Below are 12624 nucleotides of genomic sequence, written 5' to 3'. Positions count from 1 at the left end.
GGATCTGAGCAGGTATTCAGGTGGTTAAGATTTGAAGACTCTGCAGAGTTCTCTCCCCTCCCTATTAACTTGCAGGAGCAAAACGGAACTGTGCAAAATTACACAAATGTAGCAGATTTACTTATGCTTGTTGATTTACACCAGTTGCAGAATTCAGCTCATCCCGGCACAGAATTTAGGAGCATGCGCAAATTGGCACAGTGCACCCACAGACTCGACACCATTTACAGAACATCGGAGATCAATTCCACCTTTGGCTGAGGCCACTGGATTTGCTGGGGCAGCCCCACTAGGCAACAAGATGGGAGAGGGGTGGTTTTGCAGGATCCAGGCAGTCCAGAGGCAAATTCAGAAGCACTGTAATGACTCTTAGGAAGGTAAAGGTAAAGGGGCCCCTGACCATTAGGTCCAGTCGTGTCCGACTCTGGAGCTGTGGCGCTCATCTCGCGTTACTGGCCGAGGGAGCCGACGTACAGCTTCCGGGTCATGTGGCCTGCATGACTAAGCCGCTTCTGGCGAACCAGAGCAGCGCATGGAAACGCCGTTTACCTTCCCGCTGGAGCGGTACCTATTTATCTACTTGCACTTGGACGTGCTTTCAAACTGCTAGGTGGGCAGGAGCTGGGACCGAGCAATGGGAGCTCACCCCGTCGCGGGGATTCGAACCAGCGACCTTCTGATCAGCAAGCCCTAGGCTCTGTGGTTTAACCCACAGCGCCACCCGCGTCCTGCAACTCTCAGGAAAGTAAGCACTTAATCGAGCCTTAAGTATCAAAGCGGGCCTGATGACTACTGAAGCCTTTCCCCTCCACTGTGCGCTGAAAGAATCTTAAAGGGGGTAAAGTCTTTCTGGGTGGCTTTCAGACATGCTATCTGCAATCCGAGGCTGGGGCTTGCAGTGAGTGAATGAGAGGGTGTGAGTGGCAGCTGCGGCATCAACGGAAAGTGTCGAGGCTCTGTGCTTGAGAGTCCATAATCAAAGACCAAAAAGGAACTTGAGTCCTCTTTATTCAGGGCTGCTTTGCTATTTCAGTGCTCAGCTGAGCTCAGGCCCCTGTTCAAGTCCTGGCTTTATTTGAGAGCTCTCCCGGGTCCTGTTAGGCAAAAGGCAGAGTTTTTGCTGCTGGCCTTGGCTTGATACATTGCTCTGCCACTGTCTGAGGTCCATGTTCTTTCAAAGGCTGGCAACCCAACGTTGCTGCTCAATAGGTAGATCTGAAGTCCCATGCAGCATATACTTGACCATGCCCTTAAGATATGCGCACAATGCTCCTGGCTCCAACTCTTTTTTTTAAATAATTTTTTTTATTTTCAAATATATAAAATTACAGCCAATTTAACATCTACACACCAATTACACAAATCACTGCTCTGCCGAGCTGTGACTCCCCTCCCTCTCGTCAACAGGTTTTCTAGTTCATTCTCATCGTGCAGTTTTTACCACTTCATCTATTGAACTTTGTCAAAGGTTTATTCCAATCCTACTAGTAGTGTTTTTAAACTTCCTCGGTTCAATCTTAAGTACTCCACAAATTTACTCCAATCTCTTTGAAACCTTGAGTCGTCCTGGTTTCTGACCCTGCCGGTCAGTTTTGCAAGTTCAGCATATTCCACCATCTTCGTCTGCCACTCATCAATCGTTGGTAATTCCTGTATTTTCCACTTTTGGGCAAGCAATATTCTTGCTGCAGTTGTTGCGTACATGAACAATCTTTTGTCCTTCATTGCTATTTCTTCTCCCATCAAACCCAACAAAAAGGCCTCTGGCTTTTTTGGAAAAGTATATTTAAACATCTTCTTAAGTTCGTTATAAATTAATTCCCAAAACGCCTTGACCTTATTGCAAGTCCACCACATGTGATAAAAGTCCCCTTCCTCTTGTCTGCACTTCCAAAACAGTTTATCATGTGTTCTATACATTTTTGACAATTTAACTGGAGTCAAATACCATCAATACATCATCTTATATACATGCTCCTGGCTCCAACTCTAGGGTCGTGCCTAGCGTGTCACACTATGTGCACAATTGCACCCTGACACCCCCCCCAGCCAGTTCAGCCCAACTTTGATTGCCTGGGTGCCCACAGCCCACATCAGGTGGTTCTGTCCCTAGGCTGATGAACCTATTCTATGCATGTATTATTGATCTATACTATACAGTAAATTTTCCAAGTTCAGTCAATTGCCCTCTCCCCGCCACACAAGGGCCATTTCCTTGCGCCTGCTCTGTCATTATCCACCAAGCCTTCACCACAGGGCATCCGGCTGCCAAGGATCGACCCCTGGCAGCTTGGCAGGAGCTGGCAACAGCCAGAGGCGCTTTACCTTCTAAACAGGGTAGACATTCTGGGTCTGTGCGGTGTCACTTTCCTGAAGATATGGGGTCTCCCCTTTCATACGGAGAAGAGCGTTTAAGCTAAAAGGATTTCACAAGTTTGTGAGCGAGCATCAGAGTGGGGGAAGGGGGCTGCCGGAAAGGAGAGATAAGAGGGGGAAAGAGAGAATGGAAGGGAGCCTATGTGTGCGATAAAGGTTGCCTGGATAGGTGCTGGAAATGGTGTGTTGCTCTCTGGGTTTTCAGGCAGGGAAATAAGGAAGAAACCCAGTGCTTATTATACACATGAGATTTGTATAGGGCTGTGTCTGCTCAGCGCTGATCATTGCAATGTGTGAATCAGTCCTGTGTGTGTATGTAAAAATATGTTGCCCAGACGTGTCATGGGGTAGACTGGGACTGGGTCTACACTGACCTGTTTAACGTTATTTCCCCCTATTAGAATGGTATTAGATATGTTGTTCTAAAACATCACAGGGCATACTTGTAAATTAAAATGTTTTTACCTTGGGTTTTCCCCCTCAACAAATGAAAGTTAAACCCAGCCACACCCATTTTCCTAAATGCTGTTTCTTTCCCTGCTGATGGTCTGCTCCACCCTCTGGTGTCACATTTTAATTCTCCCTCCTTCCCTCCCGTCCTGTCCTTTGTTATCTGCCCCTCGAATACCATTCGGGGGGGGGGGGTTGCTGCGGGCAACACTGGCCTCTGTCCCTCCCTCCTTCCTTCCTTCCTTCCTTCCTTCCTCCTCTAATGCCCTCTCACATCTCTGCCTCCCTGCTGCCGCCACTGATGCCTCCCAAGGTAAGGTGCTGGCTTCATGCTTACCTTTGGCCAGTCTCCGTTGGGCCACTAAGGCTGGGGGCATCCTCTTCCCAGGTCCCTGTAGGGCAGGGTGAGGAGGCAACTCTTTGGGGTGGGAGGGGGCAGCTCAGAGACCAGGGATGATGCCTGGAGGACTCCCAAGGAGAGGGGAGAGGAGAGGAGGCTCAAGGAATACTCCACAAGGGAGGGTGTTTGAAAAAGGGCAAGAGGCTGCCAGCTCTACAAGCAAGGGGTGACATAACTGGGCCCCTGAGCCCCACAGGGTGCCGCAGAAAGAAGGGAGCCATGAACACAAAAAAGGTTGAAAACCTCTGCAATACAGGGATCGAACCTGCAACCTTGGCATTCACAGCACCATGCTCTAACAAACTGAGCTATCATACATATATACCTTGCTTTCTCACACCACCGGTGGGGCCCAGCACTCCCCACTTTATTTGCAGAAATAAAGTGTAGCGGCAGCACCCATTCACTCAGTCATCAAAGGATGGTGCTAAACCACAAACACATCAAAACCACGAGCCTCAGAAGCACATTTTAAAAAAAGTTATTCAAAAGAGAAACCAGTGGAGGCAGGCACTGAAAACACTCGCTTGCCTGGGGCACCATTTGCTTTAGGGCTGGCCCCGCTAAGATGAGCGATGCTTCATCCTAAATTACGGATATTCTAAAAAATTCCCTGCAGCCGTAGTCACAGCCATTGCTCCTTGTCTTGGGCTGAGAAAGCAGCCACCTTGCTCCTTGCCACAGCTGCCAGGAATGATAAACCCATTCCTGGGGATATGAGAAGCATACTTCCTTAACATGGCATGCTACCAAATAATTATTTACAGACCCCTCCCCTCCCCCTCAACTTGTCCACAAGGAGAATGAAGCCGTTGGGCAGAATCTAGTACTAATTAGCTCCCTTCCATTGTGAAACGGAAACAGTGATTTGGTGTCCAGACTACAGGCTACAAGAATGTATTAATGCCTCCCTACACGGCAACTAAAGGAATAAGCAAATTAGGCACCCGCTTAATTTGGTGAGGAGAAATAGACGTGATTTTGCAAAACGCTCAGCGAGAAGCCAAACCGTCTCGCTATGTAGTCTTTCCCCCAAGACAGCCTTGTTGAGTCGCTGATCTATGAGCCCTCGTCTCAACAATCTTGTTGGGAGCTTAAATGCAGGAGAGGCCCCTGGTGTCCGGACGTGATTCTGGTGCCGGATAAGACATTAGATCTAAGTTGCTGCAGCTGTGTGGAGCGTGCTCACCGTGTGCTCTGACCCATGTGCTCCACAAGTGGTGGAAGGATCCAGCCAGCGCATGACAGCAGGCGTTGAACTGGCGGCAAGTTCAGCAGCAGAAGTTTAAAAAAAGTTGTACAATGCCAGTGTGGAATAATCCCCCCCCCCTCTCTTTAACGTTCTGTTTACTTGTAGGACTTGACTGCTTCTCTCATTTCATCTCACCCTGTATACTGAGAGCCATTTCAACTCCTAGTCACATGAACAGGTTGGAATCAGTGCTATTTTTCTAGAAAAAGAGGTGCAGGAACTCACCGTGAATGCCCCCCTTATTCTCTTATAATGGCAATGGTGCCCACCTGAAAGGTGTTGGAACTGAGTTCCGGTGAGTTCCAGCTGGAAAAAAAAGCCCTGGTTGGAATGGACCTGGGCAGAAACACATGTCTGTGGGTCAGGCTGTGGGGCTCTCTCCTTCCAGCCTATCCTAAATGGTTGTCCAAGACCTTAGAAGGAAGGAAGGGTGGGGTCTCCAGTCTGGACACTTGCAATCTGGCTGCCTTGCCTCCAGGCTTACTTTGAACAAAGCTCATGAGATCCATGCTGTTTGGCCTCTCCCTCCTCCTCCTCCTCCTCCTGGTTGTTGTTGTTGTTGTTTGTTATGTTCTGAGTTGAATAGGATCCAAACTGCAGCAGTCTGATTGGTCCTAGAACAATAGGATTGAGATTGCAGCAGTCTGACTGGTCCCAGAACAATAGGATTGAGATTGCAGCAGTCTGATTGGTCCGCAGGAGCCACCCAATCCAGCTCCAGGTGGAAGTGAATCCGCACTCTGATTGGCATACAGGAGTATCCCGGAATTAGCCAATCATGTGGGGCCCATTGTGTAAATAGTGTATATAAAGCAAACATTTTGGGGGAACTGCTCTCCTCACTACTATGAGCTGAATAAAGAGCATGAAATTCACCCTTGACTCCGAGTATATTTCATTGTTGTTGTTGTTAGCTCTCCAAATTTCACTCTCAAATTGGCCTTTACTGCTGTGCCAACTGTAATTGCTTTTCCTGGCCGGGGGAATGTTTGATTCTGAGCTACCAAAGGCCTTATGCTTCCCTCTTGCAGGGCCCACTTCTGTTAAGACACTGCTGCTTGCCACCTCCACATCTGAGCTGCTGTTCCTTCCATGGCTTATGCTTTGACTTGGCTCCATGGCTCAGCTTGACTCAAGTAAATACATTTTGTTGAATGGGCAAAGGATAAATTACAGAGGCCAACTGCTCTGGCAACTGAGGTGATTGGGAAAGGGGATAGCTCAGTGACATTGCATGCAAAAAGTCCCAGGTTCCATCTCCAACATCTCCAAGTAGACTACCTGTGTGGAAACCTGGAGAGCTGCTGCCAGTCCGTGTAGACAATACTGATGGACTCATGATCTAACTTGGTATAAAACAGCTTCCAATATACAGCTACACTTCAGGGCAACAGATTAATTGAGGTGGCCCAGTACAGGCTGTGTGGCCCATATTGCTCCATCCTCTATAATAGGGGCAGAGGGTGGGTGGGCTGCCTTCCTACCCCCAAACCCCCAGACAGGGGTGCCAACTTCAATAAAATATGGGGGGGGTGCGCGCCCAGGTAAGTCCCGCCCCACATAACTGATCACAGGACTCGGCAAACACACATACACCATTTTAATGACAATGTCCATCAACCTGGAGCGGGGGGCTCAAATATTTTATTGAGTAGGAACAAAGGAACCTTGGCCTCTAGGAATTGGTTCCTAGGCCCCAGCACCCACTGCCTGAAGCAGCCACCTCACTCTGTCCAATGGTTGGGTTGTCACTGCTGGGGCTCAAATCCTGGTTGGAAAAGTAGGGGGACCCACAAGCTGTAGACAAATCACGACTCCCCTAGAACCTTCTGAAAGAGCAAGGAAGGGTGCCATCAGAAAAGATAAGGGAGCCGGGCTCCCTCTGCCCCTGTAATGTGAGCACTGCTTAGTCCACCAGAGCCGACTCTGAAGTCATTACTGTACTGTATAGTGTTTGCAACACACTTTCACAGATGTGTGGGAGCCCGGTTTCGCAGGGAAACCAAAAGGCTTGTTTACAAAGCTATCATACTTCCAACTTTACTGTATGCTTGTGAAACATGGATCACTTATAAATGCCATCTCCAACTCCTTGAAAGATTCCACCAACAGTGTCTCCGAAAAATTGTACACATCATTTGGGAAGACGGGCAAACTAATGCCAGTGTGCTGGAAGAAGCAAATATTACCAGTGTCAAAGCAATGATTCTTCAACATCAACTTCGTTGGACTGATCATGTTGCGCGGATGCCTGATAATCATCTTCCAAAGCAACTATTTCCCCAGTAGTAATGTACGGAAGTGAGAGCTGGACCATAAAGAAGGCTGATCGCTGAAGAATTGATGCTTTTGAATTATGGTGCTGGAGGACACTCTTGAGAGTCCCATGGACTGCAAGAAGATCAAACCTATCCATTCTCAAAGAAATCAGCCCTGAGTGCTCACTAGAAGGACAGATCCTGAAGTTGAGGCTCCAGTACTTTGGCCACCTCATGAGAAGAGAAGACTCCCTAGAAAAGACCCTGATGTTGGGAAAGATGGAGGGCACAAGGAGAAGGGGATGACAGAGGATGAGATGGTTGGACAGTGTTCTCGAAGCTACTAACATGAGTTTGGCCAAACTACGAGAGGCAGTGAAGGATAGGCGTGCCTGGCGTGCTCTGGTCCATGGGGTCACGAAGAGTCGGACACGACTGAACAACAACAAAAGCAACTATTCTATTCCAAACTTAAAAATGGAAAGCGGAATGCTGGTGGTCAACGAAACAGGTTTAAAACTCTCTCAAGGCTAAAAAAAAAATGTAATATAAACACTGACAATGGGGAAACACTGGCCTGTGAGTGCTTCAATTAGAGAACAGCATTTACCAAAGGTGTCATGGATTTTGAAGATGCTCAAACTCAGGACGAAAGGGAGAAACATGCTAAGAGGAAGGCACGCTTGGCAAACCCTCACCGTGATCAACTCCTGCCTGGAAACCTATGTCGCCACTGTGGAAGGACGTGTGGATCCAGAATTGGCCTCCACAGTCACTTATGGACTCATTGTTAAAACCGTGTTCATGGAAGACAATCTTACTCGGCTATGAGTGATCACCAAAGAAGAAGAAGGGAGCCCAGTAAAAGTGGATTAAATTACAAATTGGGTGGGCAGTCCAGCAAAAAATAATCTTATGACCCGAGCCTGCTACCCCATCACAGGCTTGGCTGCCGTTTGGAGCCAAGTTCCATCCGAAAGGCAACTCTTGCCTCAGCGTTCTAGATCCACTCGCTGCCATGGCTAAACTCACTTCATAATACAGGACTCCATAAGTGCAGATTCATACACATAAGTAATTCCAAACGTATTATCAATTCTGTAAAGAATTACAGTCTTAAACAACAATAGTTTCATATGAAAGTTTTCTTTAAAGTCTTTTAGAGATGGCTGTCAGGGCTTCTCCAATGCGTGTCAGGTGTAAACCAGGGAGACCAGGACAGGGCCCCGTTTCGGCATGGATGCCTTCTTCAGCTGGCAATATCAAATAGTATTAAATAGCACAGAGTACATCAAGTTTCAAAATTGAACATTTTAAACAACATCAAACGAGTTATGTAAGGTTTTAAACAGAATTATAAAGTATCATTCACTAAAGGTCATAATTCAACAACATCAGATAAATTATTATTACAGGAAGTTTTAAAGTCTCGTGCTTATATATGTGCCCAAGTGGCTTTTCAAAGTATTTGGTTCCTTACCTTGTTTTTTATGGTAGAAGTATGTGAAAAATAAAAATGGTGTATTTCTTTGATTCCTAAGAGGATATAGCGTCTGTAAACCATAGAAAAAACGACTGTTACAATTCTTCCATTAAATTGTGTATATGTGAAGTACAAGATTATGTGTGGTCTCACCTTAGAAGTTTTGCTGTATTTTTCTCTGTTTTTTTCGGGCGTTTCCTACTCATAGGTGAGTTTGTGGCCTTATATCTGAAAGGGGAGGAGATAACCCCCTGTTCTTCTTAAAGGTGTAATACAATCTAAACTCCTCAAAAACAAAAGGCACTGTGGTGATATTTTAAAGAAACTTTCATATGAAACTATTGTTGTTTAAGACTGTAATTCTTTACAGAATTGATAATACGTTTGGAATTACTTATGAGTAAACGCATGTTTTTTTGTTAAAACTTTGGCCAGAGTTCTTATTTGGATTCATTACAATTTATTTGGCAATAAGAACTCCAACTTCTTTCCAGATTCATACACAGTCATTTGTGAGGCACTTAAGTCCTCATGCGGCGACTTCAGTTGAACTGTCTCAGTTTCTTACGAGGGGCCGCTTATTTCCTGCAGTGTGAGCCCTTTACTGATCTTCACATGAGGGTGATTTCCAGACAAATGGCTCCTCAGGTGAAACTGAGGTAGTAAAGTCACCAGCTGAGGTATTTATCACTTTAAAAAGAAAAATAATTAGCTCTGGTAATGGGACAACTAGCCAGGAAGTCCAAAAGTAGCTATTACTACAAATACAGTATGGCTGGCACCTGCTGGGATGACAGGAATGGCTAGGAAACCACTGATACCTCTCCACTCATTTCTCCTGGAAAGGAACTCTGTAAAATGTTCAGATTTATAGCTGAGGATCTCCAAAATGTTGGTAAAAATCACCACTGGATTTTCAAATTAATCTGTGGCATCTTTGGCACTGTAGTACTGTAATATTCAAGCCCTAATATTATCATCAAGAGAGGTTGTTGTTGGTTCAAGGGGGGAAAATGTATAAAGGGAGAATTCCTGAATGCAAAGATCTGAGTTTTAGGCAAGTACTCTTTAATGACAGAGCCCCAGCAGAGATTTTAAAAATCACAAACTATGCATCAAAGTAAAACATGGAAATATAGACTGTTAGATCTTCAAACTATGCCCTTGTGAGTTCCAAAATTCCCCTCCTGTCTGGTAAATTAAAAATGGTTTACTTATAAACTCGTCAAAGGTCAGATTCACGTGCTTCAGAAAGTTGTGCAGGCAGTAGTAATACATGGATTCGTTACAAAGTGGTGACCGTTCCTAAATTATTGGTGTAGGAACTCAAGAGTGACTTTTAAGAGCCATGTGGTCTGAGCAACCAGCTCAGACATCCTCCCAAGTGGAGTTTCTCAGGTAGACTGAAGGGCAACCAGGGCTTGGATACCTAGCTCCTCCCAAAATGAGCTAAGCCTGGCAGGACAGCTTACTCTATGGTCTTAACCCCTTCATGCATTGATTAGACTTAAGCATGCTGGTTATATGATGCTGATTACCCCACAGTTGTGATGTTCTAAGTGCAACCTTGTTTCAAAGTTTTCTTTTAAAAAGCTGAACACAAAACCATACTTCTCAAGCTCATTCCAAATCCCACTGAAATTATGGAGAAGTTTATGAGGCTGCTTCTGCCTGTCATGGTGTGACCAAACACAGTTTGGCATCCCATGGCCCCAAAAAACCTGTGTCCTTGAATGGACCCCAAATGTACGAAGCATCCGCCACAGACTATTCTATTAGGTGTGCATGTGCCTGGAATAGATTTAGATTCAGTGTTATCCGGGGTCAGTTTTCTCCATGCTGCAATATGCCAGAACCACTATTCTTAAAAACAAAACAAAAAACTATAGACTTGTCTTGTTTTGAACAAATAAGGAAAAACAGACTTTACAGGAGATCTGAGTTTATACAGCGGGAAAAAGACAGAACTGGAATTGTTCAGAAATGAATCACAAAGCGAATCCCCTAGCTTAAGATCAGAATAAAATCCCTGATGCTGTAAAGTCACACCCACTTCACAATCAAATTCAAATCCGCTCCAATGATATATATCTAGCACTTGAGGTCAATGTCAAGTTGCGAACGCTTCTAGTGGAAATACCACTGCTTATTTATCGGAATTGCTACTACAAATGTCTCACCACAATATTAAAAAGGGGTGACAGATTCTGTCAATGAGGTATGAGAAGACTCTCAGCTTTTGAGTGCAATGGGAAGAAGCGGTTTCTTACTTGCAATGCAATCTTGCTGCTCAAGAAAAAAAAAAGGAGTGGAAATGTGCAAGGAAATGAGATCTCTCTCTTCTTGAAAACACAACAATAAATAGTCAGGGCTGTGTGTATCCCACATGTAAAATTCCCTTCCCCGTTAAGCGTAAGTTTGTTTTTCTTCTATCTTGCATGGAATTCAACCTTCTGAGACTCTCGGCTTTTAAAAAGAACTTCTAGCCCTTAACATCTGCAGGGAAACATCTCCGCGATGATGCTTTCCTTCTGATCACTTTACCATATTATTAGAAAATGAAATGCAGCAGCTAAAAAAGCCAATGCAATTCTGGGCTGCATCAATAGGAGTATAGCATCTAGATCAAGGGAAGTAATAGTACCACTGTATTCCGCTCTGGTCAGACCTCTCCTGGAATACTGTGTCCAGTTCTGGGCACTACAGTTCAAGAAGGATACTGACAAGCTGGAACGTGTCCAGAGGAGGGCAACCAAAATGGTCAAAGGCCTGGAAACGATGCCTTATGAGGAACGGCTTAGGGAGCTGGGTATGTTTAGCCTGGAGAAGAGAAGGTTAAGGGGTGATATGATAGCCATGTTCAAATATATCAAAGGATGTCATGTAGAGGAGGGTGAAAGGTTGTTTTCTGCTGCTCCAGAGAAGCGGACACGGGGCAATGGATTCAAACTACAAGAAAGAAGATTCCACCTAAACATTAGGAAGAACTTCCTGACAGTAAGAGCTGTTCGGCAGTGGAATTTGCTAAGGAGTGTGGTGGAGTCTCCTTCTTCGGAGGTCTTTAACCGGAGGCTTGACAGCCATCTGTCTGGAATGCTTTGATGGTGTTTCCTGCTTGGCAGGGGGTTGGACTGGATGGCCCTTGTGGTCTCTTCCAACTCTATGATTCTATGATTCTATGAAATCACAGAGGCAGGGAGTATATCAGGGTGGTCCAACTTTCCACACTAAGTGGGACTCAAGAGTACGTCGACACACTGCCTTGTCGTGTGTGTGGGGGGGGGGGGGAGAGCAAGGCCAACATTTAACACACAAACCCTGCCTTCCTGCTGCCTCCCAAAGCTGGATAAGCGAGGCGTTGGCCCTGGCAGGAACCCAGAGCCCTCCCACCTCCTTCCCAAAGCTGGGAAAGAACTAACTAGGCTTTGGGGACGAGGTTGGAGAACTCTAGAACCCTGTCCTTGCTTACCCAGCTTTAGGAAGGCAGTCAAATGTTAGGAAGGTGTCAACTGTTGCTGAGGGCCGCCAAAAATACCTCTGGGTGCATGTTGGACTACCCTGGGCTATATCCATGAAAGAATTGGATGCCATGACTTTGGGCAGACAATGCCATCGTTGTTGGGGGTACCATTTGGCCTCCGACTTTCCTCTCCGTATGTAAGTAAAAACTGAGCTTGGAAACAGTGTTGTTTTCGTTATTCACTTCATTTGTGACCGTATATAAAGCCGCTCCCTGTCATTTTCGTTACAGAACACGTGATATTAAAATCAAGCAAACATGTCGGCCTTTATTTTGCCATCAAGCCTCACTCTGCATCAATGGCTCCAGTTACAGGTGGGTAGCCGTGTTGGTCTGCCACAGTCGAAACAAAATAGAAAATTCTTTCCAGGAGCACCTTAGAGACCAACTGAGTTTGTTCTTGGTATGAGCTTTCGTGTGCCATAACACAATCCAGATTAGGTGTGTTGGTTTATGGGTATGGTTAATGTCCAACTAATCTACTTGGAAGTGGGAGGGTGTTAGACCAGATTGCCTTTTTTTGTTCCCTTCTATAATACCATTAGGGTTGCATCAAATGAAATCAAGCCATTAGTGCAAGACTTTCTACCTGTGCAATGGGGACTCCCTCCCCTCTCCCCATACCTGCAACTGCTCCACAGATTTGGGGGATTGTGGGGTACATGTTGAGAGAAGAAGAAGAGGAAGTCCTTTTCCTAGAATGGGCCATTTTTTTTTAAAAAAAAAATATACACTCCTAAGACTACAATTCTATTCTTACTTACCTTGGTCCCATTGAATCCAATAGGGTTTACTTCTGAGCCTTTTCAAAAAGAATAAAGTGTCTTTTTAAGGTTGAGCTCTTTGGTTGAGCATTGAATGCCATTGCATAGTTCTTATTTGGGC

General features: G+C 45.5%; 1 protein-coding gene across 1 annotated transcript in view; it reads right to left on the bottom strand.

Annotated features, from left to right (window-relative positions):
- ASIC1 (acid sensing ion channel subunit 1) overlaps nucleotides 1-12624 on the bottom strand; it is a 186425-nt gene that overhangs the window by 112939 nt on the left and 60862 nt on the right.

The sequence above is a fragment of the Lacerta agilis genome, chromosome 2 (assembly GCF_009819535.1).
Source record: "Lacerta agilis isolate rLacAgi1 chromosome 2, rLacAgi1.pri, whole genome shotgun sequence".
Lineage (NCBI taxonomy): Eukaryota > Metazoa > Chordata > Lepidosauria > Squamata > Lacertidae > Lacerta > Lacerta agilis.
Note: the sequence above shows the minus strand (reverse complement) of the source record. Positions and strands in the feature narration are given on the sequence as shown.